Source organism: Entelurus aequoreus, linkage group LG06 (genome assembly GCF_033978785.1).
Source record: "Entelurus aequoreus isolate RoL-2023_Sb linkage group LG06, RoL_Eaeq_v1.1, whole genome shotgun sequence".
NCBI classification, from domain to species: Eukaryota; Metazoa; Chordata; class Actinopteri; order Syngnathiformes; family Syngnathidae; genus Entelurus; species Entelurus aequoreus.
In genome coordinates, this window is record NC_084736.1 from 34,360,871 (window position 1) to 34,385,595 (window position 24,725).

Below are 24,725 nucleotides of genomic sequence, written 5' to 3' on the forward strand. Positions count from 1 at the left end.
TAGGAGCATGCAAAAGGTGCCTAAATTGTCATGAAGAGGATGATGAGTGTATGAATACTTACCTGTGCAGGAACAGGGACTGCAGGAATTCTTCAGGCCACCACTTCTTTCTTTGCCTAAAGGAAGACTCCAAAAGAAGAGAACCTGGGAAAGGAGGAAGACCCAACGTCAGACGACAAGCGCTCACCGAGGAGCAAGAAAAGCTGATTTCTGAGCTCACCCCAGAGATGGCTGAAAATTTCAGGAAGGCCTTCACCAATGTGGGTGTGAAGACCTACTGTGCTGGAAAGATCCAACCTGGAGTGATGGATGCAAATACACGCGAGTTACCAGTAATTCTGATGCTGTTGGAAGTAACTAGCAATGCAGGACAGAAAATTGGAACCCTCATTGACCTGGCATCGGACACCAACTACATCACTCACAGAGCTGCCAGAAGACTCGACCTGCGAAATGAAAAGGTCACCCTTGTTGTCCAAGGAGTTGGAGGAATGACCATGACGATAAAGACCAGAAGATATTTTCTCAAGGTGAGAGTGAAGACGCCCACAGGCACAGAGAGAGCTCACGAGCTTGTATGCTATGGCTTGGATGAAATAGCCAAAGTGCACAAGGAAATCAAACCTCACCAAATCAGGAAGTTCTTCCCAGACATCAACCTCAAGGATCTGAAAAGACCAAAGCATATTGAGCTTCTTATCAGCCACCGGGAAGGAAGACTCGCTCCACAAAGAGTAAAGGTAATTGGGGACCTGGTCCTTTGGGAAAGCCCATTAGGAATGACTGTTGGAGGAGCACATCCAAACCTCTTTGAAGAAGTGGATGTGGCTATGCATAGATCCAAAACACACTTTGCCCGGTCTATGAGAACTACAGCAGTGAAATATCAGGAGATTGCTGAAACCAAGATGACGACAGCTGGCAGAGAGTTCTTAAACTGGTGGAAATGGGACAGCATTGGAGCCGCCTGCGAACCCAAGTGTGAGGGATGCCGGTGCGGCAACTGTCAACCAGGAGGAAAAGAAATGACTATAAAAGAGGAAAAAGAGGTGGAAATCATAAGGAAAGGCCTAACCTATGTCAAAGCAGATGCACATAGTGACGAACCACACTGGGACACGAAATATCCCTGGATTGAAGATCCAACCTCGCTGCCCAAGAACAGGAGTGCAGTTCAGGCCACTTTCCTCCGAACTGAGAAGCAGGTCAAGAAAGAACCAGAGTGGCGAGTGGCATACACAGCTCAAATCCATGAGATGGTGGCAAGGAAAGCGGCAAAGAAACTCACCAAAGAGACCATTGCTGGCTGGCAAGGACCAGTGTGGTACGTCAGCCACTTGGTGGCGCCAAACCCGCATTCAGTTACAACACCTGTGCGATTGGTATGGAACAGTAGCCAGAGGTTCCAAGGACGCAGCATGAATGATCTCCTGCTGAAAGGGCCTGATGTCCTCAATCCCATCCGAGCAGTTCTACTCAGGTTCAGAAGAGGAGTCCATGCTGCTCTTGGTGACATTAAAAAAATGTACAAATCTGTGTGGCTAGAAGACCTGGAGATGCACCTCCACAGATTCCTCTGGAGAGACACTGAGGATGGAGAAATTGAGGAATATGCCATCACCAGAGTCAACATCGGTGATCGACCAGCAGGGTGCATCGCACAACTCGCCATGAGAGAGACAGCCAAGCTGCCCAAGTTCGCTCACCTGAAAGAGGAATGTAGGATCGTGGAAGAGGACGCGTATGTTGACGATCTGTTGACATCCCATAATGACCTGGAACAGCTGGAGGAAAACACAAGAAGAGTGGAGGAAATCCTAAAGTCAGGCGGGTTCTTTCTCAAGCCTTGGGTCCGATCAGGCCAAAGTGGGAGGCGGGAGTCTGTACCAAGAGAGCCGAAATCCTCATCGGACAGGATCCCCATTCTCCCAAATCAGATGAGTGAAGAGGAAAACAAAGCCCTTGGTGTTGGATACCTCGTTGGAAAAGACAGACTCTACCTCTTGACCTCCATCAATTTCTCAAGAAGAAAGAAGAAAATGAGAATGGGCCAAAATCTCCTGGTGGGAGAGGTGAGAGAAAAAACTCCAGATCCACTGACAAGAAGACAACTGCTTAGCCAGGTAGCTAGCCTGTACGACCCAATAGGTCTTGTCACACCTGCTAAGCAGAAAGGTGCCATTCTTGTCAGGAAAGCTTTTCAAGAAGCAGCCGGAAGCAAAGCTCTGACCACAGACACCTGGGACAAACCTTTGTCTGGAAAGTTGAGAGAAGAAGCCATCTCACTGTTTGAGGAATACACGCGCCTCAGCCAAATCACCTTCCACAGAAGCCTCACACCAGCCAATCGGATTGGAAAACCCTGGGGAATAACCTTCTCTGATGGAAGTGACAGAAGCTATGGAGCTGTGGTGTACCTCAGATGGGAGACGGAAGAAGGCATCCAAGTCAGACTGACAGAGTCCAAAGCAAAGCTCACACCCATCGACCAGAAAGGAGAGGCAGTGAAAGCTGAAATCTGTGGTGCTGTCTTTGCTACACGGCTCAGAAGGTATATTGAAAAACACAGTCGGATGGAAATTGAATGTTGGCTCAATCTGCTGGACAGTCAAACTGTTCTGGGAGCAATCCAAAGAGAGAGCTATGGATATCAGACCTTCTTCGCAAACAGAGTTGGAGAGATCCAGAAGTCCACGTCTATTGAAGATTGGAGATGGATTCCAGGAGACCTGAATATCGCTGATCTCATAACAAGAGGAGCATCACCAGAGGACCTTAAAAAGGATTCTGTGTGGCAGGAGGGACCAGAGTTTCTAAAACACCCTGTGGATGAGTGGCCGACAAAGTCAGCCAAAGAGGTTGCTGCGAATGCCAAAGCGAGCATTGACAAGCTTCAAATGAAGTCCTTCACAGCAGTGGTAACCGGAGCACAGGCAAAGAGAAACCACAAAGATGTCCCATCTATTACAGAAAAAACTCCAAAACCTACTCAAGTCAGAAATGACCACAGTTCTTGTGAACAAGAGTCCAAGATCCAAGTCCGAAGACCACCTGCCGGTTCTGCTGTACAAATCCTGGACATAAAGAAATTCAGCAGCCTGACCAAGCTGATCCGAGTCATTGCCTGGGTATGGAGAGCAGTCAGAGAGTGGCGAACTCTGACGAAACGCTCAGCCTCAAGTAAGCTAAAATATCAGGACTTTTCCCAACTACCCAGTCTCCTCTGCAAAACCTGCTGAAAAGAAGCGAAAGCAGCACTCAAGTAAAATCCCGGCCACCATTCTTCACAGGGACGTCAGACGGATCATTGTTTTAATACCAGTTGAAGAACAAGAACTACATCATGCAAACTGAAGGTAAACTTGCCTGAACAGACGATGATGTGACCTCTTTGGGTTTAAAAAACCAAGAGGTCAAGTGGGAGGTGTCAAGTCAAAGTACAGAGCAGCACAAACACCAATTAGTTGTAGAGAACACTCCAGGTCTGAAGGGGCAACAGTGAGAGCTGAGGGCTGAACATCTCCACCTGCTCAGAGCACATGGTCAAAATGTTTGCTCTTCAGTCAGTCACCCCTTTGACATGCTGCTAAGAGGAAGGAAGACAGCTCATGTGTGGACTCGGAAGACGCAACTGGTGAGGAAACCAAGGGAAAGAAGTGCTTGTTTTGTACTAAGGAGAATGTTTAAAGAAGTTAATTTCACTGGGGGGAAATGTTTAAAAAAGATAATTTCACTGATGTTTACAAAATTGTTTAAGTTGACTGAAAGTAAATTTAAAAAGTATCAGTGATGTTTAAGTTTGTTCTTATAATTAGGATGGATTGTTTAAATGTAATCTCATTCATATTGTTGGACATGTTTAAGTTTATTCTTAAACTTAGGCCCTATCAGTGGAAACTAATTTTGGTTGGATTGATTTAAAAGAAAAGCAAAGCATGTATTATGTTGCATGTTTATGAAACACTAATGTGTTTTTTTTTTTCTGTTTGTTTAAGGTTATCAGCTATCCGCTATTTGCCTATCCACTATCCACTATTCCCCTATCTACTATTCAACCCCAACTATTCAACTATTCTACTATTCTACTAATAAATCACAGGGAAAAAGGATCGAGTTGTCCCTTTGAGTCCTTCTTGAGTCCAACTGGCCCTTTCAAGTTTGGGCACAGCTGTGAAAAAAACCTGAAGAACTTGACAGTCATTGTTTACAAAGATTGTCAGTGGCCATGTTTGAAGTCATTGTTTACAAAGATTGCCGGTGGCCATGTTGGAAGTCATTATTTACAAAGATTGTCGTTGGCCATGTTTGAAGTCATTGTTTCAAAAGATTGTCATTGGCCATGTTTGAAGTCATTGTTTACAAAGATTGTTGGCGGCCATGTTGGAAATCATTGTTTACAAAAATTGTCATTGGCCATGTTTGAAGTCATTGTTTACAAAGATTGTTGGCGGCCATGTTGGAAGTCATTGTTTACAAAGAGTGTCGGCGGCCATGTTGGAAGTCATTGTTTACAAAGATTGTCATTGGCCATGTTTGAAGTCATTGTTTACAAAGATTGTCGGCGGCCATGTTGGAAGTCATTGTTTACAAAGATTGTTGGCGGGCATGTTGGAAGTCATTGTTTACAAAGATTGTCATTATACATGTTTGAAGTCACTGTTTACAAAGATTGTCATTGGCCATGTTTGAAATCGTTGTTTACAAAGATTGTCATTCGCCATGTTTGAAGTTATTGTTTTTCAAAGATTGTCATTGGCCATGTTTGAAGTCATCGTTTACAAAGATTGTTGGCGGCCATGTTGGAAATCATCGTTTACAAAGATTGTCATTGGCCATGTTTGAAGTTGTTGTTTCCAAAGATTGTCATTGGCCATGTTTGAAGTCATTGTTTACAAAGATTGTCATTGGCCATGTTCGAAGTTAATGTTTACAATGATTGTCATTGGCCATGTTTGAAGTTATTGTTTACAAAGATTGTTGGCGGCCATGTTTGAAGTTATTGTTTACAAAGATTGTCATTGTCAATGTTTGAAGTTATTGTTTACAAAAATTGTCGGTGGCCATGTTTGAAGTCATTGTTTACAAAGATTGTCGTTGGCCATGTTTGAAGTCATTGTTTACAAAGATTGTCATTGGCCATGTTTGAAGTCATTGTTTACAAAGATTGTTGGCGGCCATGTTGGAAATCATTGTTTACAAAGAGTGTCGGCGGCCATGTTGGAAGTCATTGTTTACAAAGTTTGTCATTAGCCATGTTTGAAGTCATTGTTTACAAAGATTGTCGGCGGCCATGTTGGAAGTCATTGTTTACAAAGATTGTTGGCGGGCATGTTGGAAGTCATTGTTTACAAAGATTGTCATTGTACATGTTTGAAGTCACTGTTTACAAAGATTGTCAATGGCCATGTTCGAAGTCATTGTTTACAAAGATTGTCATTCGCCATGTTTGAAGTTATTGTTTTTCAAAGATTGTCATTGGCCATGTTTGAAGTCATCGTTTACAAAGATTGTTGGCGGCCATGTTGGAAATCATTGTTTACAAAGATTGTCATTGGCCATGTTCGAAGTTATTGTTTCCAAAGATTGTCATTGGCCATGTTTGAAGTCATTGTTTACAAAGATTGTCATTGGCCATGTTTGAAGTTATTGTTTACAATGATTGTCATTGGCCATGTTCGAAGTCATTGTTTACAAAGATTGTTGGCGGCCATGTTGGAAATCATTGTTTACAAAAATTGTCATTGGCCATGTTTGAAGTCATTGTTTACAAAGATTGTTAGCGGCCATGTTGGAAATCATTGTTTACAAAGAGTGTCGGCGGCCATGTTGGAAGTCATTGTTTACAAAGATTGTCATTAGCCATGTTTGAAGTCATTGTTTACAAAGATTGTCGGCGGCCATGTTGGACGTCATTGTTTACAAAGATTGTTGGCGGGCATGTTGGCAGTCATTGTTTACAAAGATTGTCATTGTACATGTTTGAAGTCACTGTTTACAAAGATTGTCATTGGCCATGTTTGAAGTTATTGTTTTTCAAAGATTGTCATCGGCCATGTTTGAAGTCATCGTTTACAAAGATTGTTGGCGGCCATGTTGGAAATCATTGTTTACAAAGATTGTCATTGGCCATGTTCGAAGTTATTGTTTCTAAAGATTGTCATTGGCCATGTTTGAAGTCATTGTTTACAAAGATTGTCATTGGCCATGTTTGAAGTTATTGTTTACAATGATTGTCATTGGCCATGTTTGAAGTCATTGTTTACAAAGATTGTTGGCGGCGATGTTGGAAATCATTGTTTACAAAAATTGTCATCGGCGATGTTTGAAGTCGTTGTTTACAAAGATTGTTGGCGGCCATGTTGGAAGTCATTGTTTACAAAGAGTGTCGGCGGCCATGTTGGAAGTCATTGTTTACAAAGATTGCCATTAGCCATGTTTGAAGTCATTGTTTACAAAGATTGTTGGCATGTTGGAAGTCATTGTTTACAAAGATTGTCATTGTACATGTTTGAAGTCACTGTTTACAAAGATTGTCATTGGCCATGTTTGAAGTCATTGTTTACAAAGATTGTCATTCGCCATGTTTAAAGTTATTGTTTTTCAAAGATTGTCATTGGCCATGTTTGAAGTCATCGTTTACAAAGATTGTTGGCGGCCATGTTGGAAATCATTGTTTACAAAGATTGTCATTGGCCATGTTTGAAGTTGTTTCCAAAGATTGAAATTGGCCATGTTTGAAGTCATTGTTTACAAAGATTGTCATTGGCCATGTTTGAAGTTATTGTTTCAAAAGATTGTCATTTGCCATGTTTGAAGTCATTGTTTACAAAGATTGTCATTGGCCATGTTTGAAGTTATTGTTTACAATGATTATCATTGGCCATGTTTGAAGTCATTGTTTACAAAGATTGTTGGCGGCCATGTTGGAAGTCATTGTTTACAAAGAGTGTCGGCGGCCATGTTGGAAGTCATTGTTTACGAAGATTGTCATTAGCCATGTTTGAAGTCATTGTTTACAAAGATTGTCGGCGGCCATGTTGGAAATCATTGTTTACAAAGATTGTTGGCGAGCTTGTTGGAAGTCACTGTTTACAAAGATTGTCATTGGCCGTGTTTGAAGTCATTGTTTACAAAGATTGTCATTGGCCATGTTTGAAGTCATCGTTTACAAAGATTGTTGGCGGCCATGTTGGAAATCATTGTTTACAAAGATTGTCATTGGCCATGTTTGAAGTTATTGTTTACAATGATTGTCATTGTCAATGTTTGAAGTTATTGTTTAAAAAGATTGTCAGCGGCCATGTTGGAAGTCATTGTTTACAAGGATTGTCATTGGCCATGTTTGAAGTCATTGTTTCCAAAGATTGTCATTGGCCATGTTTGAAGTCATTGTTAATAAAGATTGTCAGCGGCCATGTTGGAAGTATTGTTTACAAAGATTGTCATTGGCCATGTTTGAAGTTATTGTTTCCAAAGATTGTCATTGGCCATGTTTGAAGTCATTGTTTACAAAGATTGTCATTGGCCATGTTTATAGTTATTGTTTACAATGATTGTCATTGGCCATGTTTGAAGTCATTGTTTACAAAGATTGTCGGCGGCCATGTTGGAAGTCATTGTTTACAAAGATTGTTGGCGGGCATGTTGGAAGTCATTGTTTACAAAGATTGTCATTGTACATGTTTGAAGTCACTGTTTACAAAGATTGTCATTGGCCATGTTTGAAGTCATTGTTTACAAAGATTGTCATTCGCCATGTTTGAAGTTATTGTTTTTCAAAGATTCTCATTGGCCATGTTTGAAGTCATCATTTACAAAGATTGTTGGCGGCCATGTTGGAAGTCATTGTTTACAAAGATTGTCATTAGCCATGTTTGAAGTCATTGTTTACAAAGATTGTCGGCGGCCATGTTGGAAGTCATTGTTTACAAAGATTGTTGGCGGGAATGTTGGAAGTCATTGTTTACAAAGATTGTCATTGTACATGTTTGAAGTCACTGTTTACAAAGATTGTCATTGGCCATGTTTGAAGTCATTGTTTACAAAGGTTGTCATTTGCCATGTATGAAGTTATTGTTTTTCAAAGATTCTCATTGGCCATTTGTGAAGTCATCGTTTACAAAGATTGTTGGCGGCCATGTTGGAAATCATTTATTTACAAAAATTGTCATTGGCCATGTTTGAAGTTATTGTTTCCAAAGATTGTCATTGGCCATGTTGGAAATCATTGTTTACAAAGATTGTCATTGGCCATGTTTGAAGTTATTGTTTCCAAAGATTGTCATTGGCCATGTTTGAAGTCAATGTTTACAAAGATTGTCATTGGCCATGTTTGAAGTTATTGTTTACAATGATTGTCATTGGCCATGTTTGAAGTCATTGTTTACAAAAATTGTTGGCGGCCATGTTGGAAGTCATTGTTTACAAAGAGCGTCGGCGGCCATGTTGGAAGTCATTGTTTACAAAGATTGTCATTAGCCATGTTTGAAGTCATTGTTTACAAAGATTGTCGGCGGCCATGTTGGAAGTCATTGTTTACAAAGATTGTTGGCGGGCATGTTGGAAGTCATTGTTTACAAAGATTGTCATTGTACATGTTTGAAGTCACTGTTTACAAAGATTGTCATTGGCCATGTTTCAAGTCATTGTTTACAAAGATTGTCATTGGCCATGTTTGAAGTCATCGTTTACAAAGATTGTTGGCAGCCATGTTGGAAATCATTGTTTCCAAAGATTGTCATTGGCCATGTTTGAAGTTATTGTTTCCAAAGATTGTCATTGGCCATGTTTGAAGTCATTGTTTACAAAGTTTGTCATTGGCCATGTTTAAAGTTATTGTTTACAATGATTATCATTGGCAATGTTTGAAGTTATTGTTTACAAAGATTGTCGGCGTCCATGTTTGAAGTTATTATTTACAAAGATTGTCATTGTCCATGTTTGAAGTTATTGTTTACAAAGATTGTCAGCGGCCATGTTTGAAGTCATTGTATACAAAGATTGTCATTGGCCATGTTGTAATTGTCATTGTTTACAAAGATTGTCAATGGCCTTGTTTGAAGTCATTGTTTAAAAAGATTGTCGGTGGCCATGTTTAAAGTCATTGTTTAAAAAGATTTTCAGCGGCCATGATGGAAGTCATTGTTTACAAAGATTGTCGTTGGCCATGTTTGAAGTCATTGTTTACAAAGATTGTCATTGGCCATGTTTGAAGTCATTGTTTACAAAGATTGTTGGCGGCCATGTTGGAAATCGTTGTTTACAAAGATTGTCATTGGCCATGTTGGAAGCCATTTTTTTACAAAGATTGTCATTGGCCATGTTTGAAGTCATTGTTTACAAAGATTGTTGGCGGCCTTGTTGGAAGTCATTGTTTACAAAGATTGTCATTGGCCATGTTTGAAGTCATTGTTTACAAAGATTGTCGGTGGCCATTTTGGAAATCATTGTTTACAAAGATTGTCGTTGGCCATGTTTGAAGTCATTGTTTACAAAGATTGTTGGTGGCCCTGTTGGAAGTCATTTTTTACAAAGATTGTCATTGGCCATGTTGGAAGTCATTGTTTAAAAAGATTGTCATCGGCCATGTTTGAAGTTATTGTTTAAAAGATTGTCATTGGCCTTGTTTGAAGTTATTGTTTACAAACATTGTCGGTGGCCATGTTTAAAGTCATTGTTTAAAAAGATTTTCAGCGGCCATGTTGGAAGTCATTGTTTACAAAGATTGTCGTTGGCCATGTTTGAAGTCATTGTTTACAAAGATTGTCATTGGCCATGTTTGAAGTCATTGTTTACAAAGATTGTTGGCGGCCATGTTGGAAATCATTGTTTACAAAGATTGTCATTGGCCATGTTTGAAGTCATTGTTTACAAAGATTGTTGGCGGCCATGTTGGAAATCATTGTTTACAAAGATTGTCATTGGCCATGTTTGAAGTCATTGTTTACAAGGATTGTCGGCGGCCATCTTGGAAGTCATTGTTTACAAAAATTGACGTCGACCACGTTGGAAGTCATTGTTTACAAAGATCGCCATTGGCCATGTTCGAAGTCATTGTTTACAAAGATTGTCGGAGGCCATGTTGGAAGTCATTGTTTACAAAGACTGTCGTTGGCAATGTTTGAAGTCAATGTTTACAAAGATTGTAGGCGGCCATGTTGGAAGTCATTTTTTACAAAGATTGCCATTGGCCATATTTGAAGTTATAGTTTACAAAGATTGTCATTGGCCATGTTTGAAGTCATTGTTTACAAAGATTGTCAGTGGCCATGTTGGAAGTTATTGTTTACAAAGATTGTCAGCGGCCATGTTTGAAGTCATTGTTTACAAAAATTGTTGGCGGCCATGTTGAAAATCATTGTTTACAAAGATTGTCATTGGCCATGTTTGAAGTCATTGTATACAAAGATTGTCGGTGGCCATGTTGGAAGTCATTGTTTACAAAGATTGTCGTTGGCCATGTTTGAAGTCATTGTTTACAAAGATTGTCATTGGCCATGTTTGAAGTCATTGTTTACAAAGATTGTTGGCGGCCATGTTAGAAATCATTGTTTACAAAAATTGTCTTGGCCATGTTTGAAGTCATTGTTTACAAAGATTGTTGGCGGCCATGTTGGAAGTCATTGTTTACAAAGATTGTCGGAGGCCATGTTGGAAGTCATTGTTTACAAAGACTGTCGTTGGCAATGTTTGAAGTCAATGTTTACAAAGATTGTAGGCGGCCATGTTGGAAGTCATTGTTTACAAAGATTGCCATTGGCCATATTTGAAGTTATAGTTTACAAAGATTGTCATTAGCCATGTTTGAAGTCATTGTTTACAAAGATTGTCAGCGGCCATGTTGGAAGTTATTGTTTACAAAGATTGTCAGCGGCCATGTTTAAAGTCATTGTTTACAAAAATTGTTGGCGGCCATGTTGAAAATCATTGTTTACAAAGATTGTCGGCGGCCATGTTTGAAGTCATTGTTTACAAAGATTGTCATTGGCCATGTTTGAAGTCATTGTTTACAAAGATTGTTGGCGGCCATGTTAGAAATCATTGTTTACAAAAATTGTCTTGGCCATGTTTGAAGTCATTGTTTACAAAGATTGTTGGCGGCCATGTTGGAAGTCATTGTTTACAAAGAGTGTCGGCGGCCATGTTGGAAGTCATTAATTACAAAGATTGTCATTGGCCATGTTTGAAGTCATTGTTTACAAAGATTGTCGGTGGCCATGTTGGAAATAATTGTTTACAAAGATTGTCATCGGCCATGTTGGAAGTCATTGTTTACAAAGATTTTCATTGGCCATGTTTGAAGTTAATGTTTACAAAGATTGTCATTGGCCATGTTTGAAGTCATTGTTTACAAAAATTGTCGGCGGCCATGTTTGAAGTCATTGTTTACAAAGATTGTCATTGGCCATGTTTGAAGTTATTGTTTACAAAGATTGTTGGCAGCCATGTTGGAAGTCATTGTTTACAAAGATTGTTGGCGGGCATGTTGGAAGTCATTGTTTACAAAGATTGTCATTGGCCATGTTTGAAGTCATTGTTTAAAAAATTGTCATTCGCCATGTTTGAAGTTATTGTTTATCAAAGATTGTCATTGGCCATGTTTGAAGTCATCGTTTACAAAGATTGTTGGCGGCCAAGTTGGAAGTCATTGTTTACAAAGATTGTCATTGGCCATGTTTGAAATTATTGTTTACAAAGATTGTCAGCGGCCATGTTTGAAGTCATTGTTTACAAAGATTGTTGGCGGCCATGTTAAAAATCATTGTTTACAAAGATTGTCATTGGCCATGTTTGAAGTCATTGTTTACAAGGATTGTCGGCGGCCATGTTGAAAGTCATTGTTTACAAAAATTGACGGCGACCACGTTGGAAGTCATAGTTTACAAAGATTGCCATTGGCCATGTTCGAAGTCATTGTCTACAAAGATTGTCGGAGGCCATGTTGGAAGTCATTGTTTACAAAGACTGTCGTTGGCAATGTTTGAAGTCAATGTTTACAAAGATTGTAGGCGGCCGTGTTGGAAGTCATTGTTTACAAAGATTGCCATTGGCCATATTTGAAGTTATAGTTTACAAAGATTGTCATTGGCCATGTTTGAAGTCATTGTTTACAAAGATTGTCAGCGGCCATGTTGGAAGTTATTGTTTACAAAGATTGTCAGCGGCCATGTTTGAAGTCATTGTTTACAAAAATTGTTGGCGGCCATGTTGAAAATCATTGTTTACAAAGATTGTCATTGGCCATGTTTGAAGTAATTGTTTACAAAGATTGTCGGCGGCCATGTTGGAGGTCATTGTTTACAAAGATTGTCATTGGCCATGTTTGAAGTCATTGTATACAAAGATTGTCGGTGGCCATGTTGGAAGTCATTGTTTACAAAGATTGTCGTTGGCCATGTTTGAAGTCATTGTTTACAAAGATTGTCATTGGCCATGTTTGAAGTCATTGTTTACAAAGATTGTCGGCGGCCATGTTAGAAATCATTGTTTACAAAAATTGTCTTGGCCATGTTTGAAGTCATTGTTTACAAAGATTGTTGGCGGCCATGTTGGAAGTCATTGTTTACAAAGAGTGTCGGCGGCCATGTTGGAAGTCATTAATTACAAAGATTCTCATTGGCCATGTTTGAAGTCATTGTTTACAAAGATTGTCGGTGGACATGTTGGAAATCATTGTTTACAAAGATTGTCATCGGCCATGTTGGAAGTCATTGTTTACAAAGATTTTCATTGGCCATGATTGAAGTTTTTGTTTACAAAGATTGTCATTGGCCATGTTTGAAGTCATTGTTTACAAAAATTGTCGGCGGCCATGTTTGAAGTCATTGTTTACAAAGATTGTCATTGGCCATGTTTGAAGTTATTGTTTACAAAGATTGTTGGCAGCCATGTTGGAAGTCATTGTTTACAAAGATTGTTGGCGGGCATGTTGGAAGTCATTGTTTACAAAGATTGTCATTGGCCATGTTTGAAGTCATTGTTTACAAAAATTGTCATTCGCCATGTTTGAAGTTATTGTTTATCAAAGATTGTCATTGGCCATGTTTGAAGTCATCGTTTACAAAGATTGTTGGCGGCCAAGTTGGAAGTCATTGTTTCCAAAGATTGTCATTGGCCATGTTTGAAGTCATTGTTTACAAAGTCTGTCATTGGCAATGTTTGAAGTCATTGTTTACAAAGTTTGTCATTGGCCATGTTTAATGTTATTGTTTACCAAGATTGTCATCGGCCATGTTTGAAGTCATTGTTTACAAAAATTGTCGGCGGCCTTGTTTGAAGTCATTGTTTACAAAGATTGTCATTGGCCATGTTTGAAGTTATTGTTTACAAAGATTGTTGGCAGCCATGTTGGAAGTCATTGTTTACAAAGATTGTTGGCGGGCATGTTGGAAGTCATTGTTTACAAAGATTGTCGGCGACCATGTTGGAAGTTATTGTTTACAAAGATTGTCATTGGCCATGTTTGAAGTCATTGTTTACAAAGATTGTCATTGGCCATGTTTGAAGTTAATGTTTACAAAGATTGTCCGCTACCATGTTGGAAGTCATTGTTTACAAAAATTGTCTGCTACCATGTTGGAAGTCATTGTTTACTAACATTGTCATTGGCCATGTTTGAAGTTATTGTTTACAAAGATTGTCAGTTGCCATGTTTGAAATCATTGTTTACAAAAATTGTCGGCGGCCATGTTTGAAGTCATTGTTTACAAAGATTGTCTTTGGCCATGTTTGAAGTTATTGTTTACAAAGATTGTTGGCAGCCATGTTGGAAGTCATTGTTTACAAAGATTGTTGGCGGGCATGTTGGAAGTCATTGTTTAAAAAGATTGTCATTGGCCATGTTTGAAGTTACAGTTTACAAAGATTGTCATTGGCCATGTTTGAAGTCATTGTTTACAAAGATTGTTGGCGGGCATGTTGGAAGTCATTGTTTACAAAGATTGTCATTGGCCATGTTTGAAGTCATTTTTTACAAAGATTGTCGGTGGCCATGTTGGAAGTTATTGTTTACAAAGATTGTTGGTGGCCAAGTTTAAAGCCATTGTTTAAAAAGATTGTCACCGGCCATGATTGAAGTTATTGTTTACAAAGATTGTCGTTGTCCATGTTTGAAGTCATTGTTTACAAAGATTGTTGGTGGCCATGTTGGAAATCATTGTTTACAGAGATTGTCATTGGCCATGTTTGAAGTCATTATTTACGAAGATTGTCGGCGGCCATGTTGGAAGTCATTGTTTAAAAAGATTGTTGGCGGGCATGTTGGAAGTCATTGTTTACAAAGATTGTTGGCGGGCATGTTGGAAGTCATCGTTTACAAAGATTGTCATTGTACATGTTTGAAGTCACTGTTTACAAAGATTGTCATTGGCCATGTTTGAAGTCATTGTTTACAAAGATTGTCATTCGTCATGTTTGAAGTTATTGTTTTTCAAAGATTGTCATTGGCCATGTTTGAAGTCATTGTTTACAAAGATTGTCATGGGCCATGTTTGAAGTTATTGTTTACAAAGATTGTCAGCGGCCATGTTATAAGTCATTGTTTACAAAAATTGTCAATGGCCATGTTTGAAGTCATTGTTTACAAAGATTGTCATTGGCCATGTTTGAAGTCATTGTTTACAAAGATTGTCGGCGGCCATGTTGGAAGTTATTGTTTACAAAGATTGTCGGAGACCATGTTGGAAGTTATTGTTTACAAAGATTGCCATTGGCCATATTTGAAGTTATAGTTTACAAAGATTGTCATTGGCCATGTTTGAAGTCATTGTTTACAAAGATTGTTGGCGGCCATGTTGGAAGTCATTGTTTACAAAGAGTGTCGGCGGCCATGTTGGAAGTCATTAATTACAAAGATTGTCATTGGCCATGTTTGAAGTCATTGTTTACAAAGATTGTCGGTGGACATGTTGGAAATCATTGTTTACAAAGATTGTCATCGGCCATGTTGGAAGTCATTGTTTACAAAGATTTTCATTGGCCATGTTTGAAGTTTTTGTTTACAAAGATTGTCATTGGCCATGTTTGAAGTCATGGTTTACAAAAATTGTCGGCGGCCATGTTTGAAGTCATTGTTTACAAATATTGTCATTGGCCATGTTTGAAGTTATTGTTTACAAAGATTGTTGGCAGCCATGTTGGAAGTCATTGTTTACAAAGATTGTTGGCGGGCATGTTGGAAGTCATTGTTTACAAAGATTGTCATTGGCCATGTTTGAAGTCATTGTTTACAAAAATTGTCATTCGCCATGTTTGAAGTTATTGTTTATCAAAGATTGTCATTGGCCATGTTTGAAGTCATCGTTTACAAAGATTGTTGGCGGCCAAGTTGGAAGTCATTGTTTACAAAGATTGTCATTGGCCATGTTTGAAGTCATTGTTTACAAAGTCTGTCATTGGCAATGTTTGAAGTCATTGTTTACAAAGTTTGTCATTGGCCATTTTTAAAGTTATTGTTTACAATGATTGTCATTGGCAATGTTTGAAGTTATTGTTTACAAAGATTGTCGGCGTCCATGTTTGAAGTTATTCTTTACAAAGATTGTCATTGTCCATGTTTGAAGTTATTGTTTACAAAGATTGTCAGCGGCCATGTTTGAAGTCATTGTTTACAAAGATTGTCATTGGCCATGTTTGAAGTCATTGTTTACAAAGATTGTCTGCGACCATGTTGGAAGTCATTGTTTACAAAGATTGTCGGCGACCATGTTGGAAGTTATTGTTTACAAAGATTGTCATTGGCCATGTTTGAAGTCATTGTTTACAAAGATTGTCATTGGCCATGTTTGAAGTCAATGTTTACAAAGATTGTCTGCTACCATGTTGGAAGTCATTGTTTACAAAGATTGTCTGCTACCATGTTGGAAGTCATTGTTTACTAACATTGTCATTGGCCATGTTTGAAGTTATTGTTTACAAAGATTGTCATTTGCCATGTTTGAAATCATTGTTTACAAAAATTGTCGGCGGCCATGTTTGAAGTCATTGTTTACAAAGATTGTCATTGGCCATGTTTGAAGTTATTGTTTACAAAGATTGTTGGCAGCCATGTTGGAAGTCATTGTTTACAAAGATTGTTGGCGGGCATGTTGGAAGTCATTGTTTAAAAAGATTGTCATTGGCCATGTTTGAAGTTATAGTTTACAAAGATTGTCATTGGCCATGTTTGAAGTCATTGTTTACAAAGATTGTCGGTGGCCATGTTGGAAGTCATTGTTTACAAAGATTGTCATTGGCCATGTTTGAAGTTATTGTTTACAAAGATTGTTGGCGGCCATGTTGGAAGTCATTGTTTACAAAGATTGTCGGCGGCCATGTTGGAGGTCATTGTTTACAAAGATTGTCATTGGCCATGTTTGAAGTCATTGTATACAAAGATTGTCGGTGGCCATGTTGGAAGTCATTGTTTACAAAAATTGTCGTTGGCCATGTTTGAAGTCATTGTTTACAAAGATTGTCATTGGCCATGTTTGAAGTCATTGTTTACAAAGATTGTTGGCGGCCATGTTAGAAATCATTGTTTACAAAAATTGTCTTGGCCATGTTTGAAGTCATTGTTTACAAAGATTGTTGGCGGCCATGTTGGAAGTCATTGTTTACAAAGAGTGTCGGCGGCCATGTTGGAAGTCATTAATTACAAAGATTGTCATTGGCCATGTTTGAAGTCATTGTTTACAAAGATTGTCGGTGGACATGTTGGAAATCATTGTTTACAAAGATTGTCATCGGCCATGTTGGAAGTCATTGTTTACAAAGATTTTCTTTGGCCATGATTGAAGTTTTTGTTTACAAAGATTGTCATTGGCCATGTTTGAAGTCATTGTTTACAAAAATTGTCGGCGGCCATGTTTGAAGTCATTGTTTACAAAGATTGTCATTGGCCATGTTTGATTTTATTGTTTACAAAGATTGTTGGCAGCCATGTTGGAAGTCATTGTTTACAAAGATTGTTGGCGGGCATGTTTGAAGTCATTGTTTACAAAGATTGTCATTGGCCATGTTTGAAGTCATTGTTTACAAAAATTGTCATTCGCCATGTTTGAAGTTATTGTTTATCAAAGATTGTCATTGGCCATGTTTGAAGTCATCGTTTACAAAGATTGTTGGCGGCCAAGTTGGAAGTCATTGTTTACAAAGATTGTCATTGGCCATGTTTGAAGTCATTGTTTACAAAGTCTGTCATTGGCAATGTTTGAAGTCATTGTTTACAAAGTTTGTCATTGGCCATGTTTAATGTTATTGTTTACAATGATTGTCATTGGCAATGTTTGAAGTTATTGTTTACAAAGATTGTCGGCGTCCATGTTTGAAGTTATTATTTACAAAGATTGTCATTGTACATGTTTGAAGTTATTGTTTACAAAGATTGTCAGCGGCCATGTTTGAAGTCATTGTTTACAAAGATTGTCATTGGCCATGTTTGAAGTCATTGTTTACAAAGATTGTCTGCGACCATGTTGGAAGTCATTGTTTACAAAGATTGTCGGCGACCATGTTGGAAGTTATTGTTTACAAAGATTGTCATTGGCCATGTTTGAAGTCATTGTTTACAAAGATTGTCATTGGCCATGTTTGAAGTCAATGTTTACAAAGATTGTCTGCTACCATGTTGGAAGTCATTGTTTACAAAGATTGTCTGCTACCATGTTGGAAGTCATTGTTTACTAACATTGTCATTGGCCATGTTTGAAGTTATTGTTTACAAAGATTGTCATTTGCCATGTTTGAAATCATTGTTTACAAAAATTGTCGGCGGCCATGTTTGAAGTCATTGTTTACAAAGATTGTCATTGGCCATGTTTGAAGTTATTGTTTACAAAGATTGTTGGCAGCCATGTTGGAAGTCATTGTTTACAAAGATTGTTGGCGGGCATGTTGGAAGTCATTGTTTAAAAAGATTGTCATTGGCCATGTTTGAAGTTATAGTTTACAAAGATTGTCATTGGCCATGTTTGAAGTCATTGTTTACAAAGATTGTCGGTGGCCATGTTGGAAGTCATTGTTTACAAAGATTGTCATTGGCCATGTTTGAAGTTATTGTTTACAAAGATTGTTGGCGGCCATGTTGGAAGTCATTGTTTACAAAGATTGTCGGCGGCCATGTTGGAGGTCATTGTTTACAAAGATTGTCATTGGCCATGTTTGAAGTCATTGTATACAAAGATTGTCGGTGGCCATGTTGGAAGTCATTGTTTACAAAAATTGTCGTTGGCCATGTTTGAAGTCATTGTTTACAAAGATTGTCATTGGCCATGTTTGAAGTCATTGTTTACAAAGATTGTTGGCGGCCATGTTAGAAATCATTGTTTACAAAAATTGTCTTGGCCATGTTTGAAGTCATTGTTTACAAAGATTGTTGGCGGCCATGTTGGAAGTCATTGTTTACAAAGAGTGTCGGCGGCCATGTTGGAAGTCATTAATTACAAAGATTGTCATTGGCCATGTTTGAAGTCATTGTTTACAAAGATTGTCGGTGGACATGTTGGAAATCATTGTTTACAAAGATTGTCATCGGCCATGTTGGAAGTCATTGTTTACAAAGATTTTCTTTGGCCATGATTGAAGTTTTTGTTTACAAAGATTGTCATTGGCCATGTTTGAAGTCATTGTTTACAAAAATTGTCGGCGGCCATGTTTGAAGTCATTGTTTACAAAGATTGTCATTGGCCATGTTTGAAGTTATTGTTTACAAAGATTGTTGGCAGCCATGTTGGAAGTCATTGTTTACAAAGATTGTTGGCGGGCATGTTTGAAGTCATTGTTTACAAAGATTGTCATTGGCCATGTTTGAAGTCATTGTTTACAAAAATTGTCATTCGCCATGTTTGAAGTTATTGTTTATCAAAGATTGTCATTGGCCATGTTTGAAGTCATCGTTTACAAAGATTGTTGGCGGCCAAGTTGGAAGTCATTGTTTACAAAGATTGTCATTGGCCATGTTTGAAGTCATTGTTTACAAAGTCTGTCATTGGCAATGTTTGAAGTCATTGTTTACAAAGTTTGTCATTGGCCATGTTTAATGTTATTGTTTACAATGATTGTCATTGGCAATGTTTGAAGTTATTGTTTACAAAGATTGTCGGCGTCCATGTTTGAAGTTATTATTTACAAAGATTGTCATTGTACATGTTTGAAGTTATTGTTTACAAAGATTGTCAGCGGCCATGTTTGAAGTCATTGTTTACAAAGATTGTCATTGGCCATGTTTGAAGTCATTGTTTACAAAGATTGTCTGCGACCATGTTGGAAGTCATTGTTTACAAAGATTGTCGGCGACCATGTTGGAAGTTATTGTTTACAAAGATTGTCATTGGCCATGTTTGAAGTCATTGTTTACAAAGATTGTCATTGGCCATGTTTGAAGTCAATGTTTACAAAGATTATCTGCTACCATGTTGGAAGTCATTGTTTACAAAAATTGTCTGCTACCATGTTGGAAGTCATTGTTTACTAACATTGTCATTGGCCATGTTTGAAGTTATTGTTTACAAAGATTGTCATTTGCCATGTTTGAAATCATTGTTTACAAAAATTGTCGGCGGCCATGTTTGAAGTCATTGTTTACAAATATTGTCATTGGCCATGTTTGAAGTTACAGTTTACAAAGATTGTCATTGGCCATGTTTGAAGTCATTGTTTACAAAGATTGTTGGCGGGCATGTTGGAAGTCATTGTTTACAAAGATTGTCATTGGCCATGTTTGAAGTCATTTTTTACAAAGATTGTCGGTGGCCATGTTGGAAGTTATTGTTTACAAAGATTGTTGGTGGCCAAGTTTAAAGCCATTGTTTAAAAAGATTGTCACCGGCCATGATTGAAGTTATTGTTTACAAAGATTGTCGTTGTCCATGTTTGAAGTCATTGTTTACAAAGATTGTTGGTGGCCATGTTGGAAATCATTGTTTACAGAGATTGTCATTGGCCATGTTTGAAGTCATTAGTTACGAAGATTGTCGGCGGCCATGTTGGAAGTCATTGTTTAAAAAGAGTGTCGGCGGCCATGTTGGAAGTCATTGTTTACAAAGATTGTTGGCGGGCATGTTGGAAGTCATCGTTTACAAAGATTGTCATTGTACATGTTTGAAGTCACTGTTTACAAAGATTGTCATTGGCCATGTTTGAAGTCATTGTTTACAAAGATTGTCATGGGCCATGTTTGAAGTTATTGTTTACAAAGATTGTCAGCGGCCATGTTATAAGTCATTGTTTACAAAAATTGTCAATGGCCATGTTTGAAGTCATTGTTTACAAAGATTGTCATTGGCCATGTTTGAAGTCATTGTTTACAAAGATTGTCGGCGGCCATGTTGGAAGTTATTGTTTACAAAGATTGTCAGAGACTATGTTGGAAGTTATTGTTTACAAAGATTGACATTGGCCATATTTGAAGTTATAGTTTACAAAGATTGTCATTGGCCATGTTTGAAGTCATTGTTTACAAAGATTGTTGGCGGCCATGTTGGAAGTCATTGTTTACAAAGAGTGTCGGCGGCCATGTTGGAAGTCATTAATTACAAAGATTGTCATTGGCCATGTTTGAAGTCATTGTTTACAAAGATTGTCGGTGGACATGTTGGAAATCATTGTTTACAAAGATTGTCATCGGCCATGTTGGAAGTCATTGTTTACAAAGTATTTAATTGGCCTAGTTTGAAGTTTTTGTTTACAAAGATTGTCATTGGCCATGTTTGAAGTCATTGTTTACAAAAATTGTCGGCGGCCATGTTTGAAGTCATTGTTTACAAAGATTGTCATTGGCCATGTTTGAAGTTATTGTTTACAAAGATTGTTGGCAGCCATGTTGGAAGTCATTGTTTACAAAGATTGTTGGCGGACATGTTGGAAGTCATTGTTTACAAAAATTGTCATTGGCCATGTTTGAAGTCATTGTTTACAAAAATTGTCATTCGCCATGTTTGAAGTTATTGTTTATCAAAGATTGTCATTGGCCATGTTTGAAGTCATCGTTTAAAAAGATTGTTGGCGGCCAAGTTGGAAGTCATTGTTTACAAAGATTGTCATTGGCCATGTTTGAAGTCATTGTTTACAAAGTCTGTCATTGGCAATGTTTGAAGTCATTGTTTACAAAGTTTGTCATTGGCCATGTTTAAAGTTATTGTTTACAATGATTGTCATTGGCAATGTTTAAAGTTATTGTTTACAAAGATTGTCGGCGTCCATGTTTGAAGTTATTGTTTACAAAGATTGTCATTGTCCATGTTTGAAGTTATTATTTACAAAGATTGTCATTGTCCATGTTTGAAGTTATTGTTTACAAAGATTGTCATTGGCCATGTTTGAAGTCATTGTTTACAAAGATTGTCTGCGACCATGTTGGAAGTCATTGTTTACAAAGATTGTCGGCGACCATGTTGGAAGTTATTGTTTACAAAGATTGTCATTGGCCATGTTTGAAGTCATTGTTTACAAAGATTGTCATTGGCCATGTTTGAAGTCAATGTTTACAAAGATTGTCTGCTACCATGTTGGAAGTCATTGTTTACAAAGATTGTCTGCTACCATGTTGGAAGTCATTGTTTACTAACATTGTCTTTGGCCATGTTTGAAGTTATTGTTTACAAAGATTGTCATTTGCCATGTTTGAAATCATTGTTTACAAAAATTGTCGGCGGCCATGTTTGAAGTCATTGTTTACAAAGATTTTTGGCGGCCATGCTGGAAATCATTGTTTACAAAGATTGTCATTGGCCATGTTTGAAGTCATTGTTTACAAGGATTGTCGGCGGCCATGTTGGAAGTCATTGTTTACAAAAATTGACGGCGACCACGTTGGAAGTCATTGTTTACAAAGATTGTCATTGGCCATGTTGGAAGTCATTGTTTACAAAGACTGTCGTTGGCAATGTTTGAAGTCAATGTTTACAAAGATTGTAGGCGGCCATGTTGGAAGTCATTGTTTACAAAGATTGCCATTGACCATATTTGAAGTTATAGTTTACAAAGATTGTCATTGGCCATGTTTGAAGTCATTGTTTACAAAGATTGTCAGCGGCCATGTTGGAAGTTATTGTTTACAAAGATTGTCAGCGGCCATGTTTGAAGTCATTGTTTACAAAAATTGTTGGCGGCCATGTTGAAAATCATTGTTTACAAAGATTGTCATTGGCCATGTTTGAAGTAATTGTTTACAAAGATTGTCGAAGTCATTGTTTTCAAAAATTGTCATTGGCCATGTTTGAAGTCATTGTATACAAAGATTGTCGGTGGCCATGTTGGAAGTCATTGTTTACAAAGATTGTCGTTGGCCATGTTTGAAGTCATTGTTTACAAAGATTGTCATTGGCCATGATTGAAGTCATTGTTTACAAAGATTGTTGGCGGCCATGTTAGAAATCATTGTTTACAAAAATTGTCTTGGCCATGTTTGAAGTCATTGTTTACAAAGATTGTCAGTGGACATGTTGGAAATCATTGTTTACAAAGATTGTCATCGGCCATGTTGGAAGTCATTGTTTACAAAGATTTTCATTGGCAATGTTTGAAGTTATTGTTTACAAAGATTGTCATTGGCCATGTTTGAAGTCATTGTTTACAAAAATTGTCGGCGGCCATGTTTGAAGTCATTGTTTACAAAGATTGTCATTGGCCATGTTTGAAGTTATTGTTTACAAAGATTGTTGGCAGCCATGTTGGGACATTTGTGATTTAGGGCTATATAAATAAACATTGATTGATTGATTGAACTCATTGTTTACAAAGATTGTTGGCGGGCATGTTGGAAGTCATTGTTTACAAAGATTGTCATTGGCCATGTTTGAAGTCATTCTTTACAAAAATTGTCATTCGCCATGTTTGAAGTTATTGTTTATCAAAGATTGTCATTGGCCATGTTTGAAGTCATCGTTTACAAAGATTGTTGGCGGCCAAGTTGGAAGTCATTGTTTACAAAGATTGTCATTGGCCATGTTTGAAGTCATTGTTTACAAAGTCTGTCATTGGCAATGTTTGAAGTCATTGTTTACAAAGTTTGTCATTGGCCATGTTTAAAGTTATTGTTTACAATGATTGTCATTGGCAATGTTTGAAGTCATTTTTTACAAAGATTGTCGGTGGCCATGTTGGAAGTTATTGTTTACAAAGATTGTTGGTGGCCAAGTTTAAAGCCATTGTTTACAAAGATTGTCAGCGGCCATGTTTGAAGTCATTGTTTACAAAGATTGTCATTGGCCATGTTTGAAGTCAATGTTTACAAAGATTGTCTGCTACCATGTTGGAAGTCATTGTTTACAAAGATTGTCTGCTACCATGTTGGAAGTCATTGTTTACTAACATTGTCATTGGCCATGTTTGAAGTTATTGTTTACAAAGATTGTCATTTGCCATGTTTGAAATCATTGTTTACAAAAATTGTCGGCGGCCATGTTTGAAGTCATTGTTTACAAAGATCGTCATTGGCCATGTTTGAAGTTATTGTTTACAAAGATTGTTGGCAGCCATGTTGGAAGTCATTGTTTACAAAGATTGTTGGCGGGCATGTTGGAAGTCATTGTTTAAAAAGATTGTCATTGGCCATGTTTGAAGTTATAGTTTACAAAGATTGTCATTGGCCATGTTTGAAGTCATTGTTTACAAAGATTGTCGGTGGCCATGTTGGAAGTCATTGTTTACAAAGATTGTCATTGGCCATGTTTGAAGTTATTGTTTACAAAGATTGTTGGCGGCCATGTTGGAAGTCATTGTTTACAAAGATTGTTGGCGGGCATGTTGGAAGTCATTGTTTACAAAGATTGTCATTGGCCATGTTTGAAGTCATTTTTTACAAAGATTGTCGGTGGCCATGTTGGAAGTTATTGTTTACAAAGATTGTTGGTGGCCAAGTTTAAAGCCATTGTTTAAAAAGATTGTCACCGGCCATGATTGAAGTTATTGTTTACAAAGATTGTCGTTGTCCATGTTTGAAATCATTGTTTACAAAGATTGTTGGTGGCGGAAATCATTGTTTACAGAGATTGTCTTTGGCCATGTTTGAAGTCATTATTTACGAAGATTGTCGGCGGCCATGTTGGAAGTCATTGTTTAAAAAGAGTGTCGGCGGCCATGTTGGAAGTCATTGTTTACAAAGATTGTTGGCGGACATGTTGGAAGTCATCGTTTACAAAGATTGTCATTGTACATGTTTGAAGTCACTGTTTACAAAGATTGTCATTGGCCATGTTTGAAGTCATTGTTTACAAAGATTGTCATTCGTCATGTTTGAAGTTATTGTTTTTCAAAGATTGTCATTGGCCATGTTTGAAGTCATTGTTTACAAAGATTGTCATGGGCCATGTTTGAAGTTATTGTTTACAAAGATTGTCAGCGGCCATGTTATAAGTCATTGTTTACAAAAATTGTCAATGGCCATGTTTGAAGTCATTGTTTACAAAGATTGTCATTGGCCATGTTTGAAGTCATTGTTTACAAAGATTGTCGGTGGCCATGTTGGAAGTTATTGTTTACAAAGATTGTCGGAGACTATGTTGGAAGTTATTGTTTACAAAGATTGTTGGCGGCCATGTTGGAAGTTATTGTTTACAAAGATTGTCATTGGCAATGTTTGAAGTCATTGTTTACAAAGTTTGTCATTGGCCATGTTTAAAGTTATTGTTTACAATGATTGTCATTGGCAATGTTTAAAGTTATTGTTTACAAAGATTGTCGGCGTCCATGTTTGAAGTTATTGTTTACAAAGATTGTCATTGTCCATGTTTGAAGTTATTATTTACAAA

At 37.8% G+C, this 24,725-nt stretch overlaps 1 protein-coding gene and 1 long non-coding RNA gene across 4 annotated transcripts in view; one reads left to right on the forward strand and one right to left on the reverse strand.

The window, feature by feature from the left end:
- Positions 1 to 24,725, reverse strand: part of LOC133652160 (potassium voltage-gated channel subfamily C member 1-like) — a 152,419-nt gene that overhangs the window by 59,605 nt on the left and 68,089 nt on the right. The gene's annotated exons all lie outside the window — the stretch shown is intronic.
- The window catches only part of LOC133652164 (uncharacterized), a 43,786-nt gene continuing 22,051 nt past the window's right edge, over positions 2,991 to 24,725 (forward strand). The window contains exon 1 of the long non-coding RNA XR_009826530.1: positions 2,991 to 3,634. This is a non-coding gene — a long non-coding RNA (uncharacterized LOC133652164). The remainder of the gene's footprint in view (positions 3,635 to 24,725) is intronic.